Source organism: Triticum urartu, chromosome 4 (genome assembly GCF_003073215.2).
Source record: "Triticum urartu cultivar G1812 chromosome 4, Tu2.1, whole genome shotgun sequence".
Classification (NCBI taxonomy): domain Eukaryota; kingdom Viridiplantae; phylum Streptophyta; class Magnoliopsida; order Poales; family Poaceae; genus Triticum; species Triticum urartu.
This window is the reverse complement of record NC_053025.1, coordinates 92,769,390-92,790,974: the sequence shown is the minus strand read 5'-3', so window position 1 is coordinate 92,790,974 and position 21,585 is coordinate 92,769,390. Positions and strand designations below refer to the sequence as shown.

The following is a 21,585-nucleotide window of genomic DNA, read 5'->3' as shown; positions in this document are numbered from 1 at the left end:
CTGTTACCATCCGCCTTAGACGCACAGTTCGGGACCCCCTACCCGAGATCCGCTGGTTTTGACACCGACAATTATTGTGGCCTAGTTTTAAATAATAGGTTATTGCGGCCACAAGCAAGCCCCGGAAAAAGAACAACACTGACTACAAGAAAACAAATAAACAAGAAAATAAGGAAATAAATAAACAATATCCTGGGTACCCATAATGCTGGCAAGATGCTTAGCAAGCTTTTTAGCTTTCTCTTGTTTGGCGCTTAAATCCTCCAGCACTTGCTGTTGCACCAGAAAGTATGCATTTGAATTCTGCAGGGACTTCCTCAATCCTTCGGCTTCCTGTCGCATAACATCTGATCGATGTCTTTCAACTTGAAGTTGAGACTCAAGAAGCCAAACTGATTTAGGTATAGAGTTTGAAGAGCTGGTGCCAGCAGTAGTAGCCAGTAACTCAAAAACTACATCAAGACAGGACTTTGGGGTCATCTTAGTGTCTTCAATATAGTTTTTATCAGCTTTCTTGGAGACCAACAGGGATGTCTCACTATCTTGAACCTTATCTGTATTACTTCCTTTACCATTGCATAACGGGGTACTCTTCTTCAATATTTTATCCGCGTTCTAAAAGAGAAACAAACAAACACATCACAGGTTTACAATGTAGTATATGAAACTCATTTTGGTAAACCAGTTCAGTAGTAAGGTGGATAGGATAACAGCTTGAAACAAACATATATCTATGTAGTGTGGTCACTGTATGGTCTATATCATTCTAGTTTATGTTGCCAAATCAAGATAGATACAGTTCGAATCATATCTATTTAAGACAAAGCAACATAGACAGAATATAAGTGTGGGAAACTACACAGCAATAACAACACTTGTAATGTGCATGTCATGAGAACATAACTATTTATTCAATTGAAACTGAAATCAACATAGAGCAAGTTACAACAGCAAACACATTAAAGAAACAGGTTTAAAACATACCTGTTGCGCCATTGGAGTTTCAATTGCATCCTTCAAATTTGAAATTAGTTGGTATGAGTAAATACAGTGATGCAAGAGCAAAGTAGTATGAACCATAGCTATGGAACCTGACCTAAGAACAATTCTTCTTCTGCTTTAAGCGTTGACTTGGAGTTCGGAGTCGTGGTCCTTGTGCTTTGGGCACTGCAGTTGCCTTACTAACTGCTCGTGTTTGGGTGCTCTGCGGTGGAGAGAGTGCTATGTCAACGGGAACTGGGTTACTATCTGGTGGGGTTGGGGTTAGAAGGGGTGTAGCTGGTTCTCTGTCCAACTGGGTAGGGGTACAATTTGCGTGAGTCTGGGTTATGTGTGGTGGGATTGGTTCTTGGGCAAGTACAATCGTGGTTCTATCTCCATCGATAGGTAGCACGATCTTTTCTGAAGACCGTGTTTTTACTCCCACAGATACTGCCATCATCCCCTCCAATTGAAATGGATGATAAACAAGAAAAGTAATTGAATGTACAGACATTGTAAGATAGACAGGTGCAATGGATAGTAGGGAAGAAAACAAGGCATGAAATAATTCACATTTATGTGGTCTAACCAAATAGAATAGCAGGACATAATTTCACATATATGATGGCTAATTAAATAGGATAGCATGACACAATTTCACATGTATGATGGCTAACTAAACAGGATAGAATGACATACTTCAAAATATGATGACTATGTAAACAGGATGACATGATATAACTATACGATGTGTCTATTAAAGTGGTTGGCATTCCATAAATCACAAACATGCCGTCGATGGAAACATGATGGCATGATATAATTCATGGATAGAATGACATAATTCAAAATATGATGACTGTAAACACGATGAGATGATATAACAATATTATGTCTTTAGAAAATGGGTTGGCATGCGATAATTCAGATACATGCTGTCTATGTAAACATCATGGCATGATATAATTCAAATATATGATTTATATACTAAGGAAGTGAGCAGAGGGCAATCGCATATATGATGTGTCTACTAAGGAGATGACATTCAATATCGTGCATATGATGTAAAAACTGAGCATTGCAATACAACATATGCATGATATGAGTAATATAACCCTGCCAAGTTTGAGCATACACCTCAGGGGGATAATAGGATTGGTCATCTGCCTCTAAATCCTCCTCTGAAGAGCTATCTGTAACCAGCAAGATATCTGCTTCAGCAGGTAGCACTGTCTGCTCTGAAGACCTTGTTTTCACTCCAAATTTTTCCATCACCAATTCAAATGGCTGATGCACAGGAAGAGCAGTTGAATATACAAACATTGTCAACAAAAGCAATGAGAAATACAAAATAGGACGACATGATATAATTCACATATATGATACTTGGCTAAACATCATGGCATTGCATAATTCACATATATAATGCCTTGCAACAAGATAGCATTGCATAATTCACATATATAATGTCTTGCAACAAGATGGCATTGCATAATTCACATATATGGTAATTAGACATTAAACACGTGGCATTCACACAAAGCATGTCTAAACTAAGCAAATGACATATCAATGCAAGATACCATACGCACGATATGAGCAACATAACCCTGCCAAGTTAGAGCATGCATCTCGGGGGGGGGGGATAGGACTAGTCATCTGTCTCTGAATCCTCCTTTGAGGAGCTATCTGTAACCAGCAAGACATGCGCTTCATCGGATAGCATTTTCTGCTTTGAAGACCGTGTTTCCACTCCAGATTTTTCCATGACCGTGTCGAATGGCTGATGCACAGGAATAGTAATTGAATGTACTAAAATTGTTGACAAATTTAACACGTAATAAAAAATGATGTCATGATATAATTCACGTATAAGATGACTGGCTAACCAGGGTGGCATTGAAAAATTCACATATATGATGCCTGGCTAAACAAGATGGCATTGTATGATTCACATCTTTACCTAATATTAAAGGACGGAGGCTTTCATAGTTCTTCATACGTCATCTATTTATATCCGTTGATTTTATGATAAACAATAAAGATTGACCGCTGATTTAAAAATCATATTTACAAACGTGTATAAAAAAGAAAAGGCTGCAGGAAGAGGTCCCAGACCGATACCACGACTTTACCTTCCCGTATTTGCTTCAATCGATATCATCTCCTGCTCCCTAGACATTAAAAAGTTCTCCCTAGATGCGTTGCTGCACCCATCTTCTCTCCCATCGATGCACCATCGTCCCATGTATCCATGATCCACCGTCCGAATTCGGCTGCCGCGCCCATCTCGCTCGCCGTGGCCGATGATCGCGTCCCTCCTCAAACGGCGGCGATGATGGAGAGGGCCACCCAGCTCCTTACCGACGGACTCGTTGGGTTCCCGCTCCTTGGGGCCAGCCCCTCCCCCCGTGTCAGATCGTGCATCGGCTTTGAGGGCCCTCATTGCTGCCGCCGGTGTGGGAGTCCTGCGTGGCCGTTCAGGCTTGGGGACAGAGTGGCAGGGCCCGTGGTGCGTTCTTGTCGAGGGCTTGCTCGGGCTGGCCGGGATCTGAGTCGCCGTCGATGGTTTTCTCGCAGCTTGGGTGCCTGCTTTGGATTTGGTACTATCCCCATCTCTCTCTCCCTCCCTCCCCCTCGGTGTGGACGCGTGCACCTATACCAAATCAAGCGAGCGCTCGTTGCCGGATCACTGAACCATCGTCCTCGTGGCCACCGCGTCAGTTCCACACCACTACAGCGACACCAACTACCGCCACTCCATTGGCTTAGATTTGGCTGTGGCGTGGGCTAGGAACCGTATGGTGTTGTCTGATGCGTGTTCTGCACTGGGTGGTTTGGTCAGCTGACGCTAGGTATAGGCAGTTTCTGAGCCTGGTTGTTGGATGTGGGCACGCATGCATGTATATAATGGGTATCATGGTCATGTTGCTTGGACGGGGATGATGATGAAGATTGTGGCTGAAAGCTGTGGTGGTGCCTACTAAGAGCAACAGAAGTAAATGGTCCAGAACTGATAAACATATATGTTGGAGAATCGGAGAAGAATATCAGGGACATCTTTCAGAAGGTATAGCCATCTGCACAAGCCATATAATTGCCATGAAATATCCACATATACTCAGGTTTATAGTTTTCACTATCAATTTCAGGCTTGATCAGCATGCCCATGAGTAATTTTCTTCGATGAGCTTGATTCCCTTGCTCCTGCATGAGGGTCATCTGCAGCCGCTGGAGATGTATGGATATAGTGGTTTCTCATGTATAATTAACCTCATAAATGAGGTGGTGACTGTATCTCAGTTTTCCCTCTTATTTTCAATGTTTAAATGTTAGAGTAAACTAATTCAGTTTCCCCTTTTCTCTCTTTACTAGGACAAGTGCCTGAGGGAGATGCGTATGTTTGGCATTCTATCAGTAACATACACTTGTGCTAGCTTGCAGTACTACATTTTGTGGTGCGTATGTATGGCTATGCTTTTGATTTTTTTCCCTATGCATTGTCTTGATAAAGTATAGAGCCTGATGAGCAACGATGCCGTAATAGAAGAATTTATATCCAGACTGAACCCCACAATGCGAATTTTCAATAAGATATACCATCTCGATGCTCATGGTTTCTTCAGCATATATAGTCTCCACTATGTATTCTTTGGGAAACCAAGTTAATTGTGCAAGAGCCATTAAATATATATTATACTTGCATATAAATAATTCCTTTTTAATTGTTGCTTGGTGATTGTGTCTCTCGTAGCCAATTTCTAGAAGAATTGAACGTATGGTAACATTACAAGAAAAATCAAGTTCCTTTTACTATTCTCGCTACAGCAGACTATCCTGGCTTTTTGAAATTATAGAATTACTAAGTTCATGTTGACTAGGGACCAATTCCGGATGCTTGCAAATTGTTAGAATTTCACCGCTCTTCATTTTGTCTAGCATTTGGTGTGTCCTCTAACTTTTATATAGCTTTCTGGCTATAAACTACATGCACTTTGTAGTAAATTATTTCTTTAGATTAATCTATCAATGTTGTATATACATTCTTGGCATAAATTGATGCCCAGTCTTGTGGCTGACTTTCGGTAGAAAGAATGGTCCTAAATCTGAAATTCGTTGATGGACGTAGAGCAATCCATTGTGACACAATATTGCATGAAGTTATTTTTTGTTCAAATTATGATTTTTGACAGCAGTATATAAATTATAAATAGCTAATATGAGCTATTCATGATTGGGTAGGTTTCTATCAGTCATTATTTGTCTCCTCTACCATAAAAAATATTTCTCTTCTCAGTTATGTTGAGGTGAATGCAGCTGCTGGTCATCCTTTATCAATATAGGCGGATGAAGCAGATTATGAAGAAAATGAACCTGAAGATGGTTTCTCAGTATGAGAGTCTGATTAGCATTCTCTCCAAGAATGGAGGAAAGTTGTTTGTATGTCATTAACCCTTTCCTGTGAAGATTTTCAGAATCATAGAAGATAATATTCAGGTACGTGTACGTCTGCTCGAACTCAATCACATTCCAAAATAGCGACTTGCTAGAGTCGTTGAGCTCCAGCTGTGGGATCTCCAACATGCCATAGGCGAAGTTCAAGTCTAGGAAGCTCATCACCATCTCTCTTAAATTTGACTGACCTGTGTTCCAGCTATTTTTTGAGGTACAGGCGGACAGGCTTCATGTTCAGGAATTTGACACACATGATGGAGACTTAATGGAGAGAGTCCATGACTAATTACTTTTTCTTAGCGAACACTGTGGTTAATTACTAACTTTTTTACTGGCTACTGCATTCTATTAGTCATACATAGAGCCATACTGAGAAATTTCTATTTCAAGGAAGAAGTAGGCACAAGTAGACTGCGAAACACAAAAGAACGGGAGATGTCATGCTCAGCAGCGACAACACCATTGCTCTTCATGTTTTCAGTTTGATCTGTAATTCTGTATTAATTCAGAATGATTATTCAAAGATTGGTGGTTGTTAGGTACCTGAAGTTAATGTGAGAGGAAGGAGGACGAGTGGTCTTTTCATTTCCTTTCACAAATTAGTCACAAGTTAAATGCTGAGTGTGTGCATTTGCTAATTTTGCTGATGTTAATTTTGCCTTTACTGCATTGAGAAATGTTTTCAAAGTGAATTCTATCCTTTCACAAATTAGTCACAAGTTAAATCTAAGGATTGTTCTATCCTGTCTCAGAGAAATATGTTCAAAGTGAATTCTTCTCGGGGTTGAGACTTATTTATTAACTTATATAAGCCCTTCGGTTGATCGGTTCAATGGCTGCAACCAAGAAGCTTTATGAAATTTGCCGAGTATCATTATCTAAAAGAAGGTTATCATCTCTTGAAGCTTTAAAAATGTTCGTGTTGTGTAAGGTAAGAAGAACATGGAGAATTGACAGTAATCAAACTAATTGCCTTACTATTTGATTACCACCTATTATATTATGGTTATGTGATGTGTTTCCGTGCTACTTGGAGAAAAACACAAACTGTTGATACCAAGTGCCTTACTACTAATTAGATTATATTTCGTTATTGAATGTGTTCCTACGCTGTCCTGAATAAATGGAAACTTCAGACACAATGGCATGGGTATGTGATCCACATCATTCTCATTTGAATGTCCCCTTCAGGATATAAACTTGAAAAATACCTTTTTTCCATATTGACACACATGCAATGACGGTGCCATCGGCCGACCCGCTTGCCTCGACTCACATAGCTAGGCCTCTGCAAGGACACTTGCCTCACACCACCACGCATTCATGTTCTCCCATAGGCTGAATCGGTGAGTAGTAGCAGGCCATGGGTTGCATTGGGGTTGACCGATTCCGGACCTTCTCGAGATTGCAATTCCCTATGGTCGTGTGGACAGTCGGGCTTCATTGCGGGCTAATATGGATCCCTGGTACGGAAAAAGGGTGTCAACCATGACATGGTTGTATCCCCGTTGCAACGCACGGGCCATTTTCCTAGTATACGATAAAGAAACTAAACTGATGACATTGGCACAAAGCATGTCTAAACTAAGCAGATGGCATCTTTGATGTATACAGTAAGCAATGCAAGGCACCATATGCATGATATTACCAACATCAGCATGTCAAGTTAGAGCGAGGACCTCACGGGGTAAATAGGAGTGGTCTTCTGCTTCTGAATCCCCCTCAGAACAGTTATCTTCCTCTTGATTACGATCCGAAATGGGTGGAGGGGGGCTGCCTTTGCGCGCACCATGGAGCGACGTCTGCATGAAATTTTTATTGCCACGCAAGGCTTGTCTCTTTTGCTCTACATGTTCAGTTCCATTGTGTACAATAACTGGCATGGATAGAAATAAAGCATAGTGAGTTTATGTAAGGAGTGCATGCACAAATCCAGAGTGATGGTAGCAAACTGTGGATAGACCCAAAACCAATGATAGCAGGCAGATAATAGATTTAGTTAAAAAATACAGATAATGGCTCCTTTAATGTTTGTTTGCACCCAACATGAAACTCATAGTAGACACCCGAGATTAACCAGATAATAGACAGATACTACTGATTGCTGCCCCAATATGTACCCCACAACCATTTAAAAACTCAAGTTTCAGCATAAGTTTGGACCTGACTCGAAGTCTAATAGGTGAACACGATGATAAAGTATCATGTCATCATATTAAGCGATGCATAACATAAGCAGACACAGAAGAGTGTGACCTCTCTTGCGGACCCATGTAGTCCTCAAGGTCTCTGCTCTGTTGATGATGGTAATGTAGTTGTCGTGGCTGCCGACGACGGGGAAGAAGATCTGAGACGGCGAAAGACAGTCTGGAGAGCGGATCCCTGCTGTGGTGAACCCTTCCATCATTGGAGCAGCTGAGATGGGGTGGAACACATCACCGCAGGAGCAGGAAAAACCACACAAGGTTTTCTTTGACACATATCTGTAACAGAAGTAATTGTGTAAGGGCTTGTTTGAATTTGAGGATTCTAACAATGCAGGGATAGGAAATAGACAGGAATAAGATAAGAATGCGCGTGCAAAGTAGAGAATTTAAAAACACAGGATTTCTGCCGATCTAGGTGTTTGGTTCACAAGAATTGGAAGAACACATGATGCAAAGAAGCATGGTGAGATTAAGTCAAACCACAAGAAAATGTACGGTTATAATGCTATTATGCTACTATATCTTAGTCTTGTGCTTCATGAATAGGAATTTGAAAAGGAGGACAAGTGGAAATTAAAATTCCTACGATTTTTCTTTCAAGGAGACACTAAAGGAACAAATCCTATAGTTTTCCTTTGCTCCATTCCTTTGCACCAAATTCATGAAAAGTAGTATCATAGGAAACTTTCCAATTCCTATGTTTTTCATTCGCTTTTCCTTTCAAGCACTGGCGATTCTAGCAGGCAGGCTTGAGCAAGGAAAAGCCTACACTAAAGAAATGTTTTTGTGCTACTTCTATTACTTTGGACCCAGGCCACTGCCCTACTAGCTCAGCTCCTAGGGCCATCGACAAATGCACAGCTCAAACGCGCAGATATAAATAATGATGTCGTTCAAGAGAGTCCATCACGGATAGCTAAGTTGCCTGGTACCTCACTGCTTTTCATATAGTAGGATAAAATAATCGTATTTCCCATTACTCCGTGTGCTCAGTGGACAATATATATAACATGTAGAGTAAAAAAGAGATGCAACAAGTGTACAATCTCTTTGGCGAAGCCATGTCGATCTCAGCGTGATTGTGTTGGCCGGTGAGGATGCTCCGGCTGACATGGCTGTCGGAGGAGGGGAAGATCTTAGGCGTCTGGAGATGGAGCCCGAGGTACTGCTCCGCTGTGATGGAGGGTTTCTTCATTGAAGCAGCTCCGGTGAGTTGTACAACGCCGAGGCTGAAGCAGGACAAGAGAGACAACATTAACCTGAGTGGAATTCTAATAGCATCTCCAATAGATGATGTAAAATACATAACCACAAAGTGCTAGATGTAAAATACATCATCTGCTCATCTCTGAACTTAACTGTCGAAACTGAATTTAACTGTCGAAACTGAACTTAACTGTCAAAACTGAATTTTGCTGTCAAAACTGAATTTTATTGTTGAAACTGAACGCATTAGAGGTGAGGCTACACGTCAGTCGACTGACTTTTTCATCTCTGGTCAGTCAATTTTGCAGCCGTTGGATACGAAATCAAGGGCCTGCAGTTTATCTTCAACCTCCACCCCCTGAGCCGCCAGCAACCACCGGCCAAACAGCCGCCCCCCCGCCCCCCGCGGCCGGGGTGCCCCCCCCCCCCCGCCTCGAAAACAACCCCCCCCGCCGGTCCGCCGCCGCCCTGCCATCCCTCTAGCCCCCCCCCCCCGTGCCGAGCTTTTTCTCCGATGATCCCCACGCCACCGCCCCACCATCGTCGACGACCACCGCCCCCACCCTGAACCCTAAGATAGATAGTGCGGTATCTCTCCGTCGAGCCCCCCTACCTGCTGCGGCTGGTTATTCCTTAACTCCGGCGAGCCCCCCCCCCCAACCCCCTGAAGATCAACTGACCCAAAAGTCAATTCAATCGACTGAAGTGTAGCTAAATTGGAGCAGCATCGCAAGCAAGAGCAGACAAGTCAGGGGACCGAGAGCAAGAGCAGCGTAGCAGCGCGAGCGAGAGCTAAAGCAGCAGCATCTCCTACTGATGTGGACGTCGCCGCCAAGGAAGCGACGCCGTGGAGGAAGTGGCCGGCGACGCCGCCGTGGATAGAGCCGTGCCGTGTCGGCTCGGCACCGAGCGCCGGCAGCACCGTGAGATCCAATCAAGAAGAAAATGCGGCGATTAGTGTACAACCTCTTTGGTGGCGCCGATTAGGCCGCAACTTCATCCGAGGAAATGGTGATGATGATGCTCTTCCGGTGGTGCAGGTGAAGACGGCGATGTGGGAATGGAGGTGGCGGGAAAGACGGGGGGAACATCGGGGCAGCTCCTTGGAGGTGGAGGACGGGGTGGCTGAACCGGCGGGATGACCAGATCGACGACGGATCCTCATCCGGTACAGTGGATGAGGGACGTTGAGGTGTTGCTGTGGACGACGTCGTCGGGGAAGAGGCTCCGGCTAGGTGGCGGATGGAGAAGGGTGTGGGGCTTTGCGGGTTTTCCTGGGCTCGGTGTATGAATGGGTGGACGGATGGGATGGGAGTTGGGAACGATGGCTTAGGGACGCGCTTGTCCGAAATGTGGGGTAAGTTACAAAAGTACCCCCACTGATTTGAGGCGGTTCTTTCGGTTCAGGGGTATCACGGGCATTTCGTGTGTCGGGATTTCACAGGAGGTGGGAGTTTTCGCGCGCGTTGTAGTTTTGGAATAACAAGGCGCGGGTTGAGATGGAGGGTGTTGTCGGAGCACAACAAGACAAAGATATATCTTAAATATTTCGGGCTAATAGGGCGCGGGTTGAAATTTCCGGACAAGCCTAATGCGTAATGTACCAAATCAATTCACACTACAAATGTCATTCAAAACTTTGAATTCATGTTATGTTCAATTAAAATATTTCACTACATGTATAATGTATGCAACCTACTACTCAAATGAACATTTTAGTGCATTCCAAACGTATATACTACCGCTTCAATATAAACTAAATTTCAATTCGTTTCTCTATTTGAATAAGATCTACAATAATGATTATTGTGAATTCAAAGCATTTGAATTCGTTTCTCTGATTTAATAAGATCTACAATCATCATTATTGTCAAGTTAAACCATCATTTGTGTATTATGTTCATAGCACACCACATGATTAGTCTCGAGTTACATATGAACTATGTGTACTATATGAACTCGAACTCAATTTTTTGAATCCACTTTATGTTGATTTCAAATCATTGTACATTTCAAGCTCTAGCTAGATCTTCATAATCTAAACCATGTCTCATATGTATAATGTGTTTATCACATTATGTATGGTGCCCCGCCCCCTACGCCTACAAGTATTTAGATGTGAGTTGCAAACACCACATGTTACCACAAATTCAAATAAAATGTGAGAATGTTTGATATATAGTATTGTTTAGATTGTTCGATATTTAGTTGTAAGCTACAAACACCACACATTACCACAAATTCAAATAAAATGTGAGATTGTTTGATGTATATCATGGTTTAGATTGTTTGACATTTAGCTGTGAGTTGCAAACACCATGCATTATCACATTATGGTATAACATGTGCAAAACCACAACACGCGTATCACCGCTATATTCATGCATGCATATGTTTAAAACACTATGTTCTCCTATTCAAATATATGAATCCACTTTCATATCAAATTATGATCTTTGTTAGTCTCTTACACCCACACAATCCTCTAACCTTTGTAGCTACCACTAACTTTATCTCGTGCATGCACACGCCCTCCCCCTCCCTCAGAATTCTATCCATCACGTACATTCATTTTTTTAAGGTCGTTCTCCCACAGTCTCCACAACTCCTTTCCGACACACACCGATCGATAAACCTCTCCAGCGATGTCTGCCTACAACATACACACCCACCTTCAATCTCCTCATTTATGTGTCCTTGCCTCGTGTCTCTCATACGGTCCCAGACACGTGTAAACTCTCGCCCCACTTTTCATCGATCTCACAACCGCACACTCCTCCCCCTATCTAGCTAGTAGTTGGGCCTCTCGCACCACCTCCAAGCTCCATTCTCTCTGTCTATCCATCTCACCGGGCCTTATTTGCCTCTAACAAATGGACGTACACCGAACGATCTCCCGATATTGATATAGCTAGCTAGGTCCTTATAACTCATTATTCCCCACGCGTCGATCGATCTAACTCATTAGTTATGTCTCTCCCTTCCTCCGACAAACAACAATTGATCTACCGATCTAGTTAGGTTTGGTACCAAACACATGGTTCCCCTTCATCATCCATGGATGCATCCCGACAGATCTATCACGCACATGCACACATAGAAACACATCCCCACTCTTATTGATAATATTGCAGTTCCATCCTCAGTTTGTCTAGTAGGCCTCTCCCACCATCTTCGAGAAGCAACTCCATCACCCACCTAGCACTCTACCCCTCTCCCTCCCTCCCTCTCTCCTCTCTCTATCTGTCCCATCCTATTTCCCGTCCTTCAGTTATGTATGGATGTCGACCAATCTCCCTCAAGACATAGCTGGGTCTCTCCTTCTCAACACATAAACAAGTCGTTCTACCTCTATAGTTAGGCCTCTGCCTACCCCTCCCCACCCCCTCCCACACACACACACCGATACATCGAGCGCTCTAGTCATGTCTCCCTGCCACACACAAACTTGACATGTGCCCTCTGATGTTCCGGTAGGTCAGTCGCCCTATATATTTGACTTGCTCACACACACAATTTCGATGGCTCTCTTCATCGATCTCGCACCCACCCACTTGATCCTCTCTTCGACTCTATCAATATCTATGACCCCTCCCTCTCTTCTCGTGGTTCGCCCGACCCTCTATATATGATATGGATAGGCCTCCATTTTACACACATTGCATGCAAATTTTTTTTTGATATGTCATTGACACATATTCCCACAAATACATTCACGAAATCAACCTCCCCCCCAAAACAAAAAACACTCACGAACGCACAAGCCATTTGTCTAGGTTTGTATCTCTCACACACACCCACGTAGGTGGGGGACGTGCACGAAGAGAAGAGGTGCACACACGACGCACGTACACCCGTCTCTTTCCCAACCACACCAGCGCGGGTACACGGTGGAGCTCATTTCTGTATGAAAAGGCAGCCCACGTGCTAATTTGACACGTGTATTGGTTGTCCACTAGATGGAGGGAGGATCCTCCACCACGGGTGAACAAACAAATTGCGACTTGACGCGTTATGTTAAAAAAGAGGCAAACCATGTGGGGCCTACCTTAGAGGCAAGGCTCTATACACATTGGAGTACTTTTGATGTGTCCCGTCAACTCACAGAACGAGGAGAAGCTTGCTTAGTACGCCGTCTCCCCCGCCCACGGGCGCGGTGGCTCGCAGGATGAGGTGAAGCATGCTTACAAGTAGTAGTACTGTACGCCTTACGCCCACTCCCTCGCCCACGCGCGCGGTGGCTCGTAGGATGAGGAGAAAATTTTACTACTCCCTCCGTTTACTCCTCGTCCCTACTACCTTGGTTAGAGAGATTATCATATTGTTTGGAATATATATGTCCTTTAGTAGATTTCAATATGAACTGCTAGTACATACTCCAAACACGGATGTATATAGACGTATTTTAGAGTGTAGATTCACTCATTTTGCTCTGTATGTAGTCCATATTGAGGCCCTATTTGGTTCATAAGTCCTAGGACTTTTTCTAGTCCCAACTAAAAAGTCCCTCCCTGTTTGGTTTTAGGGACTAAAAAGTCCCTAGTCCCTCCCTAGAGGTTATTGAATGACCATGTTACCCCCAGTACACAGAAAAATAACAACCAAACAACACCATGGGGCGGCGGAGCAATGGGTGCAGGGAGGGGCATTGTTGGAAAAGTCCCAAAAAAGACTCTCCTTGAGAGTGCTCTTCGTTAAGTCCCAAAAAGCAAGTTTTAGTCCCTAGTAGTCCCTCATGTTTGGTTAAAAAGTCTCTAAGAGGGACTTTTTCTAGTCCCTACACTAAAAAGTCCCTGGAAACAAACACCCCCTGCATAAAGTTGAGACACTTATTTTGGAATGGAAGGAGTACATATTTGCTATAATCTGTCAATCATTGAGATGCAATAGCATGCATGTTAGTCTCCTTTGTATTTGATGAAATGTTGCAACGGGCAACCTTGGACACAAGATACATGTAACAGAAGGTGGAAGCTTCATAGCATTGTACTATCTTGTTGATAAATTATAGTACGTACTATACTAGTACTTCCTCCGTTCCTAAATATAAGTCTTTGTAGAGATTTCACCATGAACCACATACGGATGTATATAGATGCATTTTAAGTGTAGATTCATTCATTTTGTTCCGTATGTAGTCCACCTAGTGGAATCTCTACAAAGACTAATATATTTAGGAACGGAGGGTGTACTATGTCAAGAGTTAGGTGTCCAGAAAATATGGTGATAGTGTGAGGTGGGACATGTAATCACTGAGCCTGTGTGTTTTCACTACTCTTGCACTCCTCCGCCGTAAGAATGGAGAAAATTGTAATCTAGTAGTACCTCCTTTCGCCGAAAGCATGGGACATCCACCATTCCTACCACCTCGGTAATAATGACCAATGAGCCGTCAAATCACATAGACCCAACAGTAAGTTGGACGGACGAAGCAACCATCACTCTTGAATCCGCTTCTCCCTTCGGCGCAGGCGCTAATGAGAGGCCCCGTTCGCTCTGCCTGCGCGTGAATGCGGCACCGATTCTATGGAGCGGTGCTGACCGTTTCGGGCCGAAAGCGCGCGGGGGCGATGGAGGGGCTTTGGGTGGGCTAGGCTAGTCAGGAGCGGGCGTGGTAGCTGTCCGCTTGTCCCTACTAGACGCCCGGAAACGAGAGGATGCACCGACTCTCGCGGCTAAAATCGTACACTACACACCATCTATCTGTAGGAGTAGGTCGATCTGTCGCTCTCTCTAACACACACATGTTGTTAAACACACACACACATGCACACGCACACACAGGTTCATAGAATAAGAAAATCATGCGAGTGTGAAGCCACAGGAAGTGATATACAAATGGAGTACATACAAGAAGCGAAGAGGTGACGAATATTCCATCAAACCTGGACTGAGGAGTAGTACTCCATCTGTCTAGGTGTTAAGTCATCTTACGGAAATCAGATATTCCCAAAATGTTTAGGCGTCGTCCATTAACTTCACATCTCAATCCCCTCCTGGCCTCGTTGCTAGCGAGCGTTGTTACTTAGGGAGCATTTGGATCCTTAGCAAGAACAACTTATAGCATAGCCAATCAAGGTTAGGCGTTTGGAACTGTTAAAATATGTTAGCTTTTGTGGGCCAGCTAGCTTGGGTGGGCTCGAAAAACCTTGCTAGCTCAGGAGAGCCAGATCGGCTCGCTTCCTACGGCAAACTTCGCGTAGTAGTAACATAGACTAGTAACATATGCATGTTACTAGTCCAAGTTACTCATCACTATGACCAGCCTAAGCAATGTAACCAAACGCTCCTTACTCTACCTTGTTATCTCCCCCGGAAACCCAATGCATGGAGCGCAACTACGCGTTGATCAGTCAAGAAATCAAAGTCGGCTTGCATGCGAGTTAATATGTGGCCCTGCATGGTATCTAAAATGGCATCTCTTAGTTGTTTGGATTAATTGTTGCGTTTAGAGACAGAAATCAGGGCTTTGATTGGAGGAACGACCGGTAATGTTTCTCCTTCTCCTCCAATCTGCTTGCACCTTGGTCCCGCTGCACCTTCTAACGTGACTTATTACACCTAGAGGGAGGGAGTCGTACGAGATATGGTGGCACACTGACTTAGGTCGAATACAAGTCCCCAAAATTGTGTGCTTGTTATAATAAGGATTCACTTAAAATAGTACGTGAGCAAACATAGGGATCAATTGGACAGTGTTCCCGAGCAGTAGCGAGATGTGTGAGGTAAGATACATCGCTGGCGCTTTTAATTTTTCTTATTTATTTGTTTGTTTCACCCTCTGACTGGTGAGACCCAACGTACTACGTGGAGGGAGGTAAGGTGACTAAGGCTGCATTATTTCCGCACCACTGTGGATAGTCTTACCACCAAAGCCACATGACACGATTATGATTTAAATCCCAATGACTCCCACACACAAAAAAACACGACATGCTTGTCATAGGAATGCAGGAATGTATAAAAGGTTATTTTCCTCTCATTGAATATAATAGGAGGGTTGTGTAGCTGGTTAGCCTGTTCGCTCATCAAACTTGAGGTCTCAGGTTCGATAACTACACTTGAGCATAATTTGTGCCAGGGGGATTCTTTGACTGCTCAAAATGGATGAATACGGAGCTATACGATCAGCTGCAGCCTCGGCACTTGTTTTCTAGGGTTTGCACTCTTCACACTCTCTCGAGTATATATATACACGCTGGAGCCTCAGCGCTGGTAGTTGCTCTCTTCACACTCTCTCACCCTCTCCAGATCTAAACAAGACTTCATTGGCCTCTCTCTCTCCCCTCATTGCTGGTCTGCTTGTAGTTGCTCTCTTCACACTCTCTCACCCTCTCCAGATCTAAACAATACTTAGTTGGCCTCTCTCTCTCCCCTCACTGCTGGTCAAAGAGTTGGCAGGATCCGTCCGCCAGGAAGGGAAGGAGGCTTAACGATGTCGCCGTCAGCGAGGGAGGGAATCCACTACCGGCGCAGCTGTTCACTTTCACCCATCGGTGGCGCAAGAGGGCCTCCGACCCCTTCTTCTTCGCCGCCGTACATAGTGTGGGCCGAACGGCCTCCGGTCGCCCACCGAACCACACCCCAAGAACCTTAAGGTATACTCCCTACTTTCCGGTTTATAGGGCTTATTTCAACTTTTTTGTTTTTCCCATTTAGAGGGCTCATCTCCATCTCGTTTTCAGTTTCCAATGCGCATTAAATCTTTGCATGCAAGAATTAAAGAGGAACACACCAATGCATGTAATGTTCCTACTCATCTAGGGGCCAATCATGCATGTGTTGGGGAACGTAGTAATTTCAAAAAAATTCCTATGCACACGCAAGATCATGGTGATGCATAGCAACGAGGGGAGAGTGTGATCTACGTACCCGGTAGATCGACAACGGAAGCGTTTGGTTGATGTAGTCGTACGTCTTCACGGCCCAACCGATCAAGCACTGAAACTACGGCACCTCTGAGTTCTAGCACACGTTCAGCTCGATGACGATCCCCGGACTCCGATCCAGCAAAGTGTTGGGGAAGAGTTCCGTCAGCACGACGGCGTGGTGACGATCTTGATGCGTTACTGCTGCAGGGCTTCGCCTAAGCACCGCTACAATATTATCGAGGTCTATGGTGGCTGGGGGCGCCGCACACGGCTAAGAATAAGATCACGTGGATCAACTTGTGTGTCTCTGGGGTGCCCCTGCCTCCGTATATAAAGGACCAAGAGGGGGAGGCCGGCCGGCCACATAGGGCGCGCCAGGAGGAGTCCTACTCCCTCCGGGAGTAGGACTTCTCCCCCAATCCTAGTTGGAATAGGACTCGCGAGGTGGGAAAAGAGAGAGAGAGAAGGAGGGGCGCCGGCCCCCTCTCTCCTTGTCCTATTCGGACTAGGGGGGAGGGGCGCGCGGCCCAGCCCTGGCTGCCTCTCCTCTTCTTCCACTAAGGCCCATTAAGGCCCATATAGCTCCCGGGGGGTTCCGGTAACCTCCCGGTACTCCGGTAAAATCCCGATTTCACCCGGAACACTTCCGATATCCAAACATAGGCTTCCAATATATCAATCTTTATGTCTCGACCATTTCGAGACTCCTCGTCATGTCCGTGATCACATCCGGGACTCCGAACAAACTTCGGTACATCAAAATGCATAAACTCATAATATAACTGTCATCGTAACCTTAAGCGTGCGGACCCTACGGGTTCGAGAACAATGTAGACATGACCGAGACATGTCTCCGGTCAATAACCAATAGCGGGACCTGGATGCCCATATTGGCTCCTACATATTCTACGAAGATCTTTATCGGTCAGACCGCATAACAACATACGTTGTTCCCTTTGTCATCGTATGTTACTTGCCCGAGATTCGATCGTCGGTATCTCAATACCTAGTTCAATCTCGTTACCGGCAGTCTCTTTACTCGTCGTAATACATCATCCCGCAACTAACTCATTAGTTGCAATGCTTGCAAGGCTTTAAGTGATGTGCATTACCGAGAGGGCCAGAGATACCTCTCCGACAATCGGAGTGACAAATCCTATCTCGAAATACCAACCCAACATGTACCTTTGGAGACACCTGTAGAGCACCTTTATAATCACCCAGTTACGTTGTGACGTTTGGTAGCACACAAAGTGTTCCTCCGGCAAACGGGAGTTGCATAATCTCATAGTCATAGGAACATGTATAAGTCATGAAGAAAAGCAATAGCAACATACTAAACGATCGGGTGCTAAGCTAATGGAATGGGTCATGTCAATCAGATCATTCAACTAATGATGTGATCCCGTTAATCAAATAACAACTCTTTGTCCATGGTTAAGAAACATAACCATCTTTGATTAACGAGCTAGTCAAGTAGAGGCATACTAGTGACACTCTGTTTGTCTATGTATTCACACAAGTATTATGTTTCCGGTTAATACAATTCTAGCATGAATAATAAACATTTATCATGATATAAGGAAATAAATAATAACTTTATTATTGCCTCTAGGGCATATTTCCTTCAGTCTCCCACTTGCACTAGAGTCAATAATCTAGTTCACATCGCCATGTGAGTTAACAGCAATAGTTCACATCACCATGTGATTAACACCCATAGTTCACATCGATATGTGATCAACACCCAAAGGGTTTACTAGAGTCAGTAATCTAGTTCACATCGCTATGTGATTAACACCCAAAGAGTACTAAGGTGTGATCATGTTTTGCTTGTGAGATAATTTTAGTCAACGGGTCTGTCACATTCAGATCCATAAGTATTTTGCGAATTTCTATGTCAACAATGCTCTGCATGGAGCTACTCTAGCTTATTGCTCCCACTTTCGATATGTATCTAGATCGAGACTTAGAGTCATCCAGATCTGTGTCAAAACTTGCATCGACGTAACTTTTTACGACGAACCTTTTTGTCACCTCCATAATTGAGAAATATTTCCTTATTCCACTAAGGATAATTTTGACCACTATCCAGTGATCTACTCTTAGATCACTATTGTACTCCCTTGCTTAACACAGTGTAGGGTATACAATAGATCTGGTACACAGCATGGCATACTTTATAAAACCTATGGCTGAGGCATAGGGAATGACTTTCATTCTATTTCTATCTTCTGCCGTGGTCGGGCTTTGAGTCTTACTCAATTTCACACCTTGCAACACAGGCAAGAACTCTTTCTTTGACTGTTCCATTTTGAACTACTTCAAAATCTTGTCAAGGTATGTACTCATTGAAAAAACTTATCAAGCGTCTTGATCTATCTCTATAGATCTTGATGCTTAATATGTAACAGCTTCGCAGAGGTCTTTCTTTGAAAAACTTCTTTCAAATATTCCTTTATGCTTTCCAGAAAATTCTACATTATTTCCGATCAACAATATGTTGTTCACATATACTTATCAGAAATGTTGTAGTGCTCCCACTCACTTTCTTGTAAATACAGGCTTCACCATAAGTCTGTATAAAACTATATGCTTTGATCAACTTATCAAAGCGTATATTCCAACTCCGAGATGCTTGCACCAGTCCATAGATGGATCGTTGGAGCTTGCATATTTTGTTAACACCTTTAGGATTGACAAAACCTTCTGGTTGCATCATATACAACTCTTCTTTAAGAAATCCATGAAGGAATGTAGTTTTGTTTATCCATTTGCCAGATTTCATAATGCGGCAATTGCTAACATGATTCGGACAGGCTTAAGCATATATACGAGTGAGAAAATCTCATCGTAGTCAACACCTTGAACTTGTTGAAAACCTTTTGCGACAATTCTAGCTTTGTATATAGTAACACTACTATCAGCGTCCATCTTCCTCTTGAAGATCCATTTATTTTCTATGGCTTGCCGATCATCGGGTAAATCCATCAAAGTCCATACTTTGTTCTCATACATGGATCATATCTCAGATTTTATGGCCTCAAACCATTTCGCGGAATCTGGGCTCATCATCGCTTCCTCATAGTTCGCAAGTTCATCATGGTCTAGTAACATGACTTCCAGAACAGGATTACTGTACCACTCTGGTGTGGGTCTCACTCTGGTTTACCTACGAGATTCGGTAGTAGCTTGATCTGAAGTTACATGATCATCATCATTAGCTTCCTCACTAATTGGTGTAGTAGTCACAGGAACAGATTTCTGTGATGAACTACTTTCCAATAAGGGAGCAGGTACAGTTACCTCATCAAGTTCTACTTTCCTCCCACTCACTTCTTTCGAGAGAAACTCCTTCTCTAGAAAAACTCCGAATTTAGCAACAAAAGTCTTGCCTTCAGATTTGTGATAGAAGGTGTACCCAAAAGTCCCCTTTGGGTATCATATGAAGACATATTTCTCTGATTTGGGTTTGAGCTTATCAGGATGAAACCTTTTCATATAAGCATCACAATCCCAAACTTTAAGAAACGACAACTTTGGTTTCTTGCCAAACCACAGTTCAGATTGTGTCGTCTCAACGGACTTAGATGGTGCCCTTTTAAACGTGAATGCAGCTGTCTTTAATGCATAACCCCAAAACGATAGTAGTAGATCGAAAAGAGACATCATAGATCGCACCATATCTAATAAAGTACGGTTATAATGTTCGGACACACCATTATGCTGTGGTGTTCCAGGTGGCGTGAGTAGTAAAACTATTTCACATTGTTTTAACTGAAGGCCAAACTCGTAACTCAAATATTTTACCTCTGCGATCATATCGTAGAAACTTTTATTTTCTTGTTACGATGATTTTCCACTTCACTCTGAAATTCTTTGAACTTTTCAAATATTTCAGACTTGTGTTTCATTAAGTAGATATACCCATATCTGCTCAAATCATCTGTGAAGGTCAGAAAATAATGATACCCGCCGCGAGCCTTAACACTCATCGGATCTCATACATCAGTATGTATTATTTCCAATAAGTCAGTTGCTCGCTCCATAGTTCCGGAGAACGGCGTTTTAGTCATCTTGCACATGAGGCATGGTTCACAAGCATCAACTGATTCATAATCAAGTGATTCCAAAAACCCATTAGCTTGGAGTTTCTTCATGCGCTTTACACCAATATGACCTAAACGGCAGTGCCACAAATAAGTTGCACTATCATTATTAACTTTGCATCTTTTTGGTTTCAATATTATGATTATGTGTATCACTACGATCGAGATCCAACGAACTATTTTCATTGGGTGTGTAACCATATAAGGTTTTATTCATGTAAACAGAACAACAATTTATTCTCTTACTTAAATGAATAACCGTATTACAATAAACATGATCAAATCATATTCATGCTCAACGCAAACACCAAATAACTCTTATTCAGGTTCAACACTAATCCCGAAAGTATAGGGAGTGTGCGATGATGATCATATCAATCTTGGAACCACTTCCAACACACATCGTCACTTCACCCTTAACTAGTCTCTGTTTATTCTGCAACTCCCATTTCGAGTTACTAATCTTAGCAACTGAACTAGTATCAAATACTGAGGGGTTGCTATAAACACTAGTAAAGTACACATCAATAACATGTATATGAAATATACTTATGTTCACTTTGCCATCCTTCTTATCTGCCAATCACTTGGGGTAGTTCCGCTTCCAGTGACCAGTCCCTTTGCAGTAGAAACACTTAGTCTCAGGCTTAGGACCAGACTTGGGCTTCTTCACTTGAGCAGCAACTTGCTTGCTGTTCTTCTTGAAGTTCCCCTTCTTCCCTCTGCCCTTTTCTTGAAACTAGTGGTCTTGTCTAC

General features: G+C 43.3%; 1 long non-coding RNA gene across 1 annotated transcript; it reads left to right on the top strand.

Moving 5' to 3' along the window:
• Positions 1–3,112: 3,112 nt before the first annotated feature.
• On the top strand, positions 3,113–6,056 carry LOC125553612. Its single transcript, XR_007304125.1, has 3 exons — positions 3,113–4,051; positions 4,134–4,266; positions 4,357–6,056. It is a non-coding gene; the product is annotated as an uncharacterized LOC125553612 (long non-coding RNA).
• Positions 6,057–21,585: the final 15,529 nt, after the last annotated feature.